Source organism: Grampus griseus (assembly GCF_964374135.1).
Source record: "Grampus griseus genome assembly, chromosome: 16".
Taxonomy (NCBI): domain Eukaryota; kingdom Metazoa; phylum Chordata; class Mammalia; order Artiodactyla; family Delphinidae; genus Grampus; species Grampus griseus.
The window spans coordinates 39297711-39310278 of record NC_139010.1 but is presented as its reverse complement, the minus strand read 5'-3'; positions in this window follow the sequence as shown (position 1 = coordinate 39310278).

Genomic DNA, 12568 nt, shown 5'->3' with positions numbered 1-12568 from the left:
ATAGCAGTGGGGTTTCCGTGTACCTCCGGGACCGTGGTCGCCGCCCTGCGGGGTGCCCCAGGACATCATGCGCTCCCAGTTTTTTTTTTTTTTTGGGGGCTCCCAGTTGTTTTTCAACCTTGAAGTCTTCTACAATCAAAGCAAAGAGAAGATTTGTGGATGTTGAATATGTAAGGAGCTGAAGAGAGAGAGATTGAAAGAGAGATTTGTCCAGGTTGGGTGAACAAGTCTGCTCCAGAGCAGGATGGCTCTGAAATTGATTTGCCAGGGATAGCATCAAAGAGATCCCAAGAGGATGAATACCAGGATCCTACATTTGAAGAAAAATATTTATGTGAGAGCATGAAGGAAAACCCTCCCAGAGAGGTTCCTGGACCATGGCTTTTCCAAGAAGGTTTTGGGGGAATAACTTTCATCCACAAAGAAGCACCTCCAGAAATGAGTAGACAAGAATATAATTTTGAGAGAAGCCTGCTTTGGATCTGAAGTCTTGTTACACATCTCAGGGTTTCTACAGAAGAGAGCTTACATCAGTGGGAGAAAAGTAGCATACACACCAATGAGATTTCAGACCAAAGTAAATGTCCGACGCTCTCTACACAGAAAAAATCTTGGAAATGTAGTGAATGTGGAAAAGCTTTTAATCAGAACTCATCCTTTACCCAGCATCAGATAACTCATATGAGACCCTACATGTGAGGAATGTGGGAAAATTTTTAGTCGTAGTTCATTCCTTGTTCGACATCAAAGAATTCATACCGGAGTGAAACCATATGGATGTGAGCAGTGTGGGAAAACATTTCGATGTCAATCATTTCTTACTCAGCATCAGAGAATCCATACTGGAGAGAAACCATATAAATGTAATGACTGTGGGAATTCCTTCCGCAATCATTCACATCTCACTGAACACCAGAGAATTCACACTGGAGAGAAACCTTATAAATGTAATAGATGTGGGAAGGTGTTCAGTCAGAACACACACCTCATTCATCATCAGAGAATCCACACTGGTGAGAAACCTCATTTATGCAACGAATAAAAGTGGCTCTTCTTTTCGTAAACACTCAAATCTTACACAACATCACAGAATTCAGGTATTGTAGAACTTAAAATACACATACAAATGAGTACAAGAAAAACAAAAGAAATCTGAACAAGAGGGATGGATTTCATCAATGTCAATATCCTGGTTGTGATGTTGTACTAGTTTTGTAAGATGTTACCACCGTGGGCAAACTGAGTGAAGGGTACAGGGAATCATCTGTATTCGTTTATATAACTGTATGTGAATCTATAATTATCTCAAAATAAAAAAGTTTAATTTTGGAAAGTGGTCTTCCCAACTCTGCTTTAACCAGGCCGTGGCTGTTCACATATTGGCAGGGCGGGTTCTACAGAAAGTTACAGATCCATCCACCACGAGCGCAGAGTGAGGGTGCTCAGCCTCGACTACCAACTGTCTGAATCAAACATGATTCTCCAACAGCCCGTATACATAGTCAGTGCCATCACTGTGGTACTTGTAGTATTTAAAAAAAATTTATTAATATATAGTTGATTTACAATGTGTTAGTTTCATACGTTATACATATACATATGTGTAACATCTTTAGATTCTTCTCCATTATAGGTTATTGCAAAATATTGAGCCTTTCCCCAAATTCTGTATTAGGACACTCTATGTCTACAACTCGAAGGTAGAGACCGTTGCCAGTCCTGGTCCTTTTGGATTTCTGTTTCTCAACCAGGCTTTCCTTCACTGGAATTTTCAAATTTCCTTTTATCATTTTGAAATGGGAGGCCCAGTGTCTACCTGTGTTGTTGAGGATACAATCCTTTTCCTAAAGTACTTCTCAACGAGAAGTTGGAAGTCTTAACTACCCCTGTGGGCAGAGGCCACTCTTCATTGAAGAGCTTTGTCAGAGCCTGGTGGGTTTGAAGCTCTGTGCCAAGCACTCTGTGTGTAACCCCACCACAGGCTTGTGGGGTAGGTATTTGTGGTGGAGTGGGACCATGTGATTTGTTCTGACCAAAAATTTGTGAGCAGAAGTAATGCATACCATATCCATACTAACTGTAGACACATCCAGACATTTAATTGCAGGTGCTGAACCCTCTAGAGATCTCTATCCCCATCGGCCACAGTGATCACAGGGTGTGGGATGGGGAGTGCTCCATCAGTCTGCGGGTTGAAGTCAGGGATCACAGAGCAGAGCTTCCAGCTGACCCGCATTGGAGATGCACTGAGAGCATGAATCAAACCTTTACTGCTCTAAGTGACTAAGATTTGATGGTTGGTTTATTACAGCAGCATAACCTAGCTTATTCTGACTCATACATTCTTAGGGTCATTTTTATATATGAGGGAACTGAGACCCAGAGAAATTTAATATTTGTCTGAGGTCACAAGTAAATAGTGATGCTGAAATAAAACCCAGGTCATTTGGAATAAAGCCGCCCCTTGCCACTGAGCCTCTGAGTTGGGCAGAGGGGCTGCTGGCCTGGCCTGGCCAGCCTGATTTCTCAGAGGATTTCTCAGTGTGGATTGACACTGGTTCTTTTCATAAAAAAATAAAATCACAATTAAATCTCTTAATCACAACGCCTCCCTAAGAACTTGGCAAACCAAGGAGAATGTGTGGCTTTCAAGACTGTATTAGAAAGACTTTGAGAAATAAGAAAACAAGTCAGAAATTCTTTATTCTTTTTTTAACAGCAATTTAAAAAAATAAATTTTATTTATCTATCTCTCTATCTATTTATGGCTGCGTTGGGTCTTCGTTGCTGCGCGTGGGCTTTCTCTAGTTGTGGCGAGTGGGGGCTACTCTTCGTTGCGGTGCGCAGGCTTCTCATTGCGGTGGCTTGTTTTGTTGTGAAGCACGGGCTCTAGGTGCATGGGCTTCAGTAGCTGTGGCACACGGGCTCAGTAGTTGTAGCACACGGGTTTAGTTGCTCAGCAGCATGTGGGATCTTCCCGGACCAGGGCTCGAACCCATGTCCCCTGCATTGGCAGGTGGATTCTTAACCACTGTGCCACCAGGGAAGCTCCAGATATTCTTTATTCTGATTGGAAGATCCTCTGAACATTGCTTATTAATGCTCTCAGCTCACACCAAAGAAGTCTCTACTCTCACCACGCCTCTCCACATTGCAGCCAAAAACAGCATGCTAAGGGCCAAACATGTACTCCCTTGATTAATACCATTTGATGGCTAATCCTATAGGATAGCATTAAAATTTCTCAGCATAGTGTGCAAAACACTGCAGGATGTGGCTAGAACTTGGTTCTCCGATTGCAATCCCATCTCTGACCATCCCTCAAACTCTCTCTTCCTCATGCAGTCATATGGGGCTCCTAGAATATGCCACGCTTTCTCGTGCTCCTTCCTGTGCTGCTCTGTGCCCTACACGCTCATATAGGCCACTCTCCCTTCTTCATTCAGTTAACGCCTACTCATGCTTTAAGAGTAACCTCCCCTGGCAAGCCAGGAGCACTGGTGATCACCCATCCATAGCCTGTGAGGGATTAGAGGGTAAGGAGGCCAGGAATGGAAGATTCCTCTGAGTTGTTGGAATGCCATGGCATTTTCCCTTCCACACCTGTTTCCCAGCCCTGGGGAGGAGAGGGGAGAGGGAAGGCAGTGCTTCTTCTCCTTCGATACCTCTGCATGCATAACAGGAACTTCAGGAGAATAACTTATAAGGCTTGATATGTGTCTCCAGCAATTGGGGGGGACACAAGGGCTTGGTGTCTGACCCATGCCCAAGCCAGCGAAAGGTGAAAGGAGATGGCTGAAACAACATGATTGGTGGGAGAACGAAGAGGAAGAGGACTGCCCAGGACTGTAACTGCTGCTACCCTTGGTAGGGGAAGGACGTGGAAGCCCTTCTTAGAACCAAGTGGATCTACAGGTGGGGCACCATCTGGAACTGCCCTAAAACAAGCAGAAGGGACATGGACCCAAACAAAGAGAGGCTCAGAGCTTCAGATCACAGAGGGTGGACTGGGGAGAATCACGGAAAGGCACCCTCCTGTGGCTGATGAAGGACCCGAAGGTGGCCCTTCCTCCCTTTGAGAAGCCCCTCATGAGGGCACAAAGCCGAGTCTGCATTTTGGCCTCCACTTACTCATTTGTCTGGCACCTTCATTCATGGTCCTGGAATGGGCCCATGGGAGGCAGGAACAAAGGGAGGGCATTGTAAGCAACTGGCCCGTGGCAACATCACCCAGGCCATGGAGTTGCACTTGGAGATACCTCAAAAGGGAATTCTTAGGGAAACCGTAAGATTTTCTCAGGCAAACAGCCAGCTCAAAATATCTGCTGAAGCCAGAGAGCCCTGTGTTGGATTCCAGCTGCAAAGATGTCAGACACTGAGTCTGGAGGGTAGGATGTGGGTGTGAAGTTGGGTGAGAAAGGAGAAACTGATGTGCCCATTTCCCATGCCTATTTCCAGTCCAAAGCAGTCCTGGCCTCGAGACAGAGAGAGCCTAAGAGTTAGATAAGAAGTCAGAGGGAGTCTTACACTGAAATGGGACTGTTCTGGTTGCTCAAAGTTATAGACCTGCCCAAGATTTTATATTCAAGAACCCAGGAGAAAAATGCATCTGGGCACTGAGTTTGAATGACACTGAAAGGAAACAAAGAAGTTGCCTTCTGTGTGAACCCTATTCTGTCCAGCTAATAAGATGCAGTAAGATGGCGACATCTGAATTCTTGCCGTAAAGCACAGGGCTTGACACAGACCAAGAGGATTGAATACATGAGGACTAAAAGGCATGCATCCAGCTCCTCTCTTAGAACTTGGCAGTGTTTGCAGTTCACTTTCTGCTACATCATTATTTTACTATTAATAAGCAGAGCTGGAAGTAGAAGGCAGGGCATTTATAGGCAAGGGTTTGTAGCAGGCTCACCTGCCAACTTAACAACTCTCCCATCAAAGCCTAAGGATTCTCTCTCTTTGTGGTGTGTGCAGGCAGAGCGGTGGGCTGGTCGTTGCTCTGCAAACCGGTGAGCAGCCAACTAACGGATCAATCAACTGATATTTATTGGGCGTTGCCCATGTGCCAGGCTCAGGAACTAGGCATCTGGGAATCCAGAATGAGGTCAGTGCATGTCCTTCTGCTTTCTAAATAAAATAGTGTTCAGCCTCTACTGGGATTTTTATTGGCCTTGTACTTCCCACAATTTATTTTTATAGAGTCTTTTATGTGAAGTGTCTCAAAGCTGAGCAGAGAGAAAGAAACACACAGACAAGGTCTCACAGCTTCTCTGAAGCCCACAGTCCTCATCGACTCACACTTGATGGTGCTCGGTGTGAAGAACACCATCCGAAAATAAACGGGCTGCAAAGCAGAGGCCAGTACCAGGATGGGGCCGTGGAAGGGTAGAGCTGCTGAAATGATTCTTCTTTTTTTTTTTGGTCAGTTTCTTGTTCTTAGTTATTTGCTCTTCCTTGGCCCCAAGCCAGGTTTAGAAAACTCTAAACTTGATCATGGGCCTTAGGGGCTGTTAAGAAATGACTTTGGGTACAAGATGTCCACTGGGGTCTGGGAGGCCCTCAAGGGACTCTCTGTGTCTGGAGACACACAGCTAGGGATGAGGGGCCATTTGGGCAGTAAATTCTTACACTTGAAAGGGGCAGATGGGTCTCAGCTCAGTGGAGAGCAGAGGTATGTGTGGCTCTCAGGGTCCATCCTGAGGGAGTCTGGGTGCTCAGACCAGGATCAGGAATGCAGACGGTGAGATTCCAGAATCTGCATCACCTCTGTGCTGGTCACTGCTGCTACCCCAGTTGAGCTTCCCCAGGGATCCGCAGTGAGCCTGGGACCAAGTAGGACATGAGAAGGTGGTGTCTGGGGGGCAGCAGGGAGGGGACAACCAAGCTACTCTTCAGTCAGGCTAGAAAGGGGACCTTTCAGTAGCAGATCAGGGACTTAAGTCCAGGCCTGCAAGACTCCTTGAACTGCTGGTAATAGCAAGTCATAGGGATTTGAAAAGGCCTCCAAAGAATGGCAGAAATTTTGATAAAGAACTAACCTTTATAATTCTTCGAATTTTTCACTGGTGAAAACAGAAGCAGCCTTTTGGGTTGGTGGCCACTGGGAATAGGATGTGGTTTAACAGTAAGCTGAGGAACATGATGAGACCTCGGGGTTCACTCCCACCAAGTATTCATTCAGTCTCCATTTAGCGATTTCCTGGTGCCGTGGGTGAAAATTCTGTGTGTGTGTCCCCATGACAGCCATCTATGTAGGAACACAACAGTAGAATATTCTGATTCATTTGTGCTGCTCAGATTTGTGAAATAGTGATGGCATGCAAAGTTCTGACCTTAGACGCTATGAGAAACAACAGGCATCCCCTTAAAGGGGGCCCACCTTTAAGGAGGAACTCTACCTTGGGATGGGAGGGAGCCTTGGCTGCTGAGGAAAGGCAGGGCCTCTGGTGGAGAAAAGGCATCTGTTGTCAGTGACTCATGGAGCAGGAAGTTGACCTCTCCACGCCTGGACAGAGGGTGACTGTTTTGGCTCAGTCCCAGCTCAGCTCAAGGATATGGCTCTCCTGGACCAGGCTGTGGGCTAAGTGAGGCAGGTCTCATCATGCCTTTAAGGGAATTGGATCCACTGGAGTGGCTCTGGTCAGGACCAAACGGAGAGAGGTGCGCTTGTTAAGATAAAAAAGATTCTGGCTTCCTGTATTGAGGCAATGTCTACACGCTGAATTCCCCTTACAGTGACCACCCTAGATGAAACTGTCTCATCCGACCTAGCAGCTATAACTGACCTCACGTTCTGCCACAGTCTAGTGACTCCTTCTGCAATCGTCTATCCTGTCCAAAGTGCCCAAACACTACCTGCCCCTTTCTGACATTGCAAACCAGTCCTCTACCCGGCCCCTCTCCAACTCAGTAGGGAGTTGAGGGGGCAGGTGTGAACCAGGCCATCACCCCTAGAGAACACAGTCCTCAGTGGTTCAGGATGTGGGCATGGCTCAGAGAGTTGCTGGCATTATAATCCTGGCTTGGGACCAGGCACGGACAGGGACAGGGAGGTGTACCAGGGACCACAAGGCATCCACCATCGGGTCCGCGGTAACTGCTGCAGTGCTTCGGAAGGCCAGCAGGGGGAGGCACTGCCGACTCCAGCCTGCTTGCAGAGGGCGCCGGCGCAGGGTGCGGCTCCAGTGCGCCGGCTCATGGGAGCCTCCAGGATTGGACGGCACCGATCTCGCAGGGCCCGCGGACTCCCGCACGAACCCAACTGGCAAGGGGTCTGGAAGCAGGTGTGTCGGTTGGGGCCAAGCTGGGCTGGGCGGGGCGGGGCGGGGCAAGTCCAGGTGAGGAAACGTGGCAGGGCCCCGGCGGGACGTCGGGGAGGTTAGAGGGGGCTGCTGCGGTGGGGCGTGAGAGAGCAGGCTTGGGCCCACCCAATGGCCTTGAGAGGAAGATGCCTTGATGCCCACTGAAGGAGTGGACTGTGGCTCCAGCCACCATAGGGAGGCCTCCTGGGCTGGATTCGGGCAGGCCCTGGGCAAAGTGAGGCCCGCTGAAGCCTTGCAGGGAGACAGCCTGGGCAGTGTGATGCCCAGCTGTGCTGTGACATGTGTCACGGGTCCTGTGTGTCACAGGTTTGGGACAGGAAACACTGGCTCTGCGGTAAAGAAAGGCCTTGAACTCTCGCTGAGGAGCATGGAACCGCTGTGATTGGTAAGAAGCCATAATCAGGTACTAAGACACAGTCTCTGCTGCCTGGGCTGGGGAGGTTTGGAGGCCAAGAGCTCCGTTCTCACTCAAGGACCAGTGAGGGCTGAAGGGCCTAGAGAGAAACAGAGCAGTAATTCATGATTAGTTCCACAGCTATTTTTGAACACCTCCTGTGTGCTAGGACTGTTCTAGATGGGCAGGGTCCCTGCCTTCATGGAATTATATTCCAGGTGGGAGAGAGCCTTTCAAGGCTGAGTCCTGGGTTTTTGCCTTGCCTACTTTTGCCTTGCTCTTTAATGAGATGGGGAAAACTGTAGGTGAAAGGTAGGTTTCATTTTTGGAACGGTTGGAATCAAAAATTGTTTTGGATATATTATGTTGAGATGCCTAGAACGTTTTCTCCCAACATGCAGCATATGAACAATATGCTTGAAAAGAATTTTACCCTAAACTCCATACACCCACCACCTAGACCCTACCATTAATATTTAGCTACACTTGTTTTTTCACATGCCTGTTCATCTCACCATCCCTCTCTCCATCTGTTAATCACCTGGTAGTTTTTTTTTTTATTAGTGTGGTAAAATACACATAACGTAAATTACCTAGTAGATTTTTAAGTTAAGATGTCAAATAGGCCATTGGAAATTTGAGTCTGAAGTCCTAGGGGATGTTAGGGCTAGAATTGGTCTTTGGAATCATCACCACGTAGGTGGTACTTAAACTAAAGGACTAGGTGAAACCACCTAGGTTGAGAGTGTACATAGAGAAGAGGAAGGAAGCCAAAAAAGAGGGAGGTGGTGGCCAACCATGGTGAGTGCTACTGTGCAAGACAGTTTGGCAATTAGGAGGATTTTAATCATTTTAACAAGAACAACTTTAGTGGAGTAGAGGGACCTTAAGGTCAAGTGGAATTTTGTTTTTAAGATGGAGGAAACTAGAATATGTTTATATGCCAGTGGGATTGAACTCATAGAAAGGGAGAAATGATGCAGATAAGGGGAACACTGCAGGGGAGGTATGTGAACACCTGAGAGGGGAGAAGACTCCAGAGTAGGTGAGCAGTTGGCTTTGAAATGAACAGGAACACATATTCCATTGTATCTAGAGGGAAAGCCGAGACAAATGCAGATGCGGACAGGTGGTAAGAGGCATCATCTGTCTGTGAAGGCAGTCACTGGCTGAGAGCAAGGGCAGCAGGGGAAAGGAGAAGAGGTGCTAGGAGACACATGTGACATAGTCCTTCTGGAGAACGGGGAAGTAAACTAAGTACAGAAATGGAATTGGATTGCTAGGCAGTGCTGAGTGCCCGTTTGAGATGTGTAGTCGTGAAATTAGAGTGGGATCAACCTAGTGGGGTTGTGTGGCTTCCCATGGGTGGGAAGGGTGTTGTGAAGTTTAGGTGCGGTAATACATGGAAAACATTTAATACAGTGGCAAGCACGTGAACATGGAATAGCCCTCCATTTATTTAGATCTTTGCTTTCTTTCATTGGTTTTGTAGAGTTCCTCATATAGACCCTGTACATGTTTTGTTATATTTATATGTATATATTTTATTGGGGGGAGCTAATATAATGTTATGTATTTACAAATTCAGTTGTATACCATTGCTGGTATACAGGAAAGGAATTGACATTTGTATACTAACTTTGTGTCTTGCAACCTTGCTATAATTGCTTATTAGTTCTTGGAGTTCTTTGTTGTTATTATTGATTCTTTGGGATTTTCTTCATAGACAGTCATGTCATCTGAGAAGAAAGACAGTTTTATTGCTTCTGTCCCAGTCTGTATATTTTTTATTTCCTTGTCTTGTCTAATTGCATTAGCTAGGACTTCTAATATGAACTTGAATAGGAGGGGTGAGAGAGGACATTCTTGCCTTGTTTACCATCTTAGAGGAAAGCATCTAGCTTCTCACCATTTAGTTACCTGTAAATTATTTGGTAGATGTTCTTTATCAAGTTGAGGGAGTTCACCTCCTCTAGTCCTAGTTTTCTGAGAAGTTTTTATCATGAATGGAGTTTGGATTTTGTCAAATGTTTTTTCCGCATATATTGATATCATAATATGATTTTTCTTCTTTAGCCTGTTTTGTCGCATTATGTTAATTGACTTTCAAATGTTGAACCAAACTTGCATACCTGGCATAAGTTCCACTGGTCATGGTGTATAATGCTCTTTATACATTGTTGGATTCAATTTGCTAATATTTTGTTGAGGATTTATGTATCTATGTTTATGAATGCTGTAGGTCTGTAGTTTTTATTTCTTCTAATATCTTTATTTGGTTTTGGTGTTAGGGCAGTGCTGGCTTCATAGATGAGTTTGGAAGTGTTCCCAATGGCCCTATTTTATGGAAGAGATTTCAGATAATTTGTATAGTTTTTCTTCCTTAAATTTTTGGTAGAATTCACTGATGAAACCTTCTGGGTCTGGAATATTGGAAGATTATTAGTTATTGATTCAAGGTCTTTAATAGACATAGGGCTTTTCAGGTGATTTACTTTTCCTTTTGTGAGTATTGGTAGTTTCTGTTTTATAAGGAGTTGGTCTCTTTAAGTTATCAAATTTGGGGGCATCATAATATTCCTTTATTATCCTTTTAATGTCCATGGACTCATTAGTGATGACCTCTCTTTCATATCTGATATTAGTGATATCTAGTATAAGTAATTAGTAATTTTCTCACTTTTTTTCTTGGTTACCTTGGCTATAGGTTTATCAATTTTATTTATCTTTACAAAGAACCAGCTTTTGGTTCATTTATTTTCTCTATTGATTTTCTGTTATCATTTTCATTTATTTCTGCTCTGATTTTATTAGTTCGTTTCTTTGCTTGCTTTAGGCTTACATTGTTCTTTCTCTAATTTCCTAAGGTTGACATTTAGTTGTTGATTTTACATCTTTCTTTTTTTTTCTAATATATGCATTCAGTGCTATACATTTCTTTCTAAACACTGCTTTTGCTGCATCTCTCAAAGTTTGATAAGTTGTATTTTCATTAGTTCAAAATATTTTTCAGTTTCTCTCGAGACTTCTTTGACCTTTGTGTTAATCACATAATGTTTAATCTTCAGCTGTCTTTCTGTTATTTATTTCTAGCTTAATTTCCCTGTGGTCTGAGGGCATACTTTGTATGATTTGTACTCTTTTAAATTTGTCAAAGTGTGTTTTATGGCCCCAAATGTGGCCTTTCTTGGTGAATGCTCCATATAAGCTTGAGAGGAGCATGTATTCTGTTGTTAAATGAAATATTCTATAAATGTCAATTAGATACACTTGCTTGCTGGTATTGATCATTTCAACTATGTCCTTGCTGATTTTCTGCCTGCTGGATCTGTCAATCTGATAAAAGGGTGCTGAAGTCTACAACTGTAGCAGTAGATTTGTTCATTTCTTTTTGTAGTTCTATCACTCTTGCCGCACATATTTTGACACTCTGTTGTTAGATGCATACATATTAAGAATTGTTATGTCCTCTTGGAGAATGGAGTACTTATCATTATGTAGTGTGCCACTGTTTGTCACGGTATTGTAATTTTCCTTGTCCTGAAGTCTGCTTTGCCTGAAATTAATATAGCCTCTCTAGCTTTATTTTGATTAGCGTTAGCATGCTGTATCTTTTTCCTTCCCTTACTTTTAATCTGTCTCTCTCTTTGTATTTCAAGTGAGATTCTTGTGGACAGCTTATATTTGGGTCTTTTTTATCTACTCTGATATGCGAATGTATTTAGACTATTCACATTTAAAGTGATGTTAGCATAGTTGGGTTAATGTCTACGTATTTGTAACTTTTCAACTTGTTGTACTTATTGTTTCATTATCTTCCCCCATTTTTCTGCCTTCTCTGATTTTAAGTGATCATTTTATGATCACTTAAATCATTTTATTTCCTTTTAATTAAAAAATTACTCATTTTTTAATGGTTGCTCCAGTGTTTGAAGTATACATTTACAATTAATATAAATCTACTGTCCAATAACACTATGTTATTTCACAGGGACTGCAGTTACCTTGTAACACAGTAGTCCCAATTTTCTCCTGTTGTTCTTTACAACATTGCTGTCATTATTTTCAGTTATCCATATGCTATAATCACCCAATACATTGTAGCTTTTATTACCTTGAAAAGTTATTTGTTATATCAATTAACAATAAGAAAGATGAAGGAGGGCTTCCCTGGTGGCGCAGTGGTTGACAGTCCGCCTGCCGATGCAGGGGACACGGGTTTGTGCCCTGGTCCAGGAAGATCCCACATGCTGCAGAACGGCTGGGCCCATGAGCCATGGCCACTGAGCCTGCGCGTCCGGAGCCTGTGCTCCGCAACGGGAGAGGCCACAACAGTGAGAGGCCCGTGTACCACAAAAAAAAAAAAAAAGAAAGATGAAGGATTCTATTTCACCTTCATTTATTCCTTTTGTCTTGCTCTTCATTTATGTAGATCTTAGTTTCTGGCCTGTAGCATTTTTCTTTGTGCTGAAAAACAAACAAACAAACAACCCCCCCCCCCCAAAAAAAAACCAAACAAACTTCTTTTAACATTTCCTGCAAGGCAGATCTACTAGTGACAAATTCCCTCAGTTTTTGTTTGTCTGAGAAGGCGTTTATTCCTCCTTCACTTTGGAAGGATGATTTTATGGGATACAGAATTCTAAGTTGGTGGGTTTTTCTTTTAACTTTGAAAATACTCCACTCTCTAGTCTTCTGTTGATCAGACTCACTGATTCTTTCCTCAGCCATGTCCAGTCTACTGATGAGTCCATCAAAAGCATTCTTCATTTATGTTACAGTGCTTTTAGTTTCTAGCATTTTTTTATTCTTTCTTAGAGTTTCCATCTCTTTGTGTACCTTACCCATC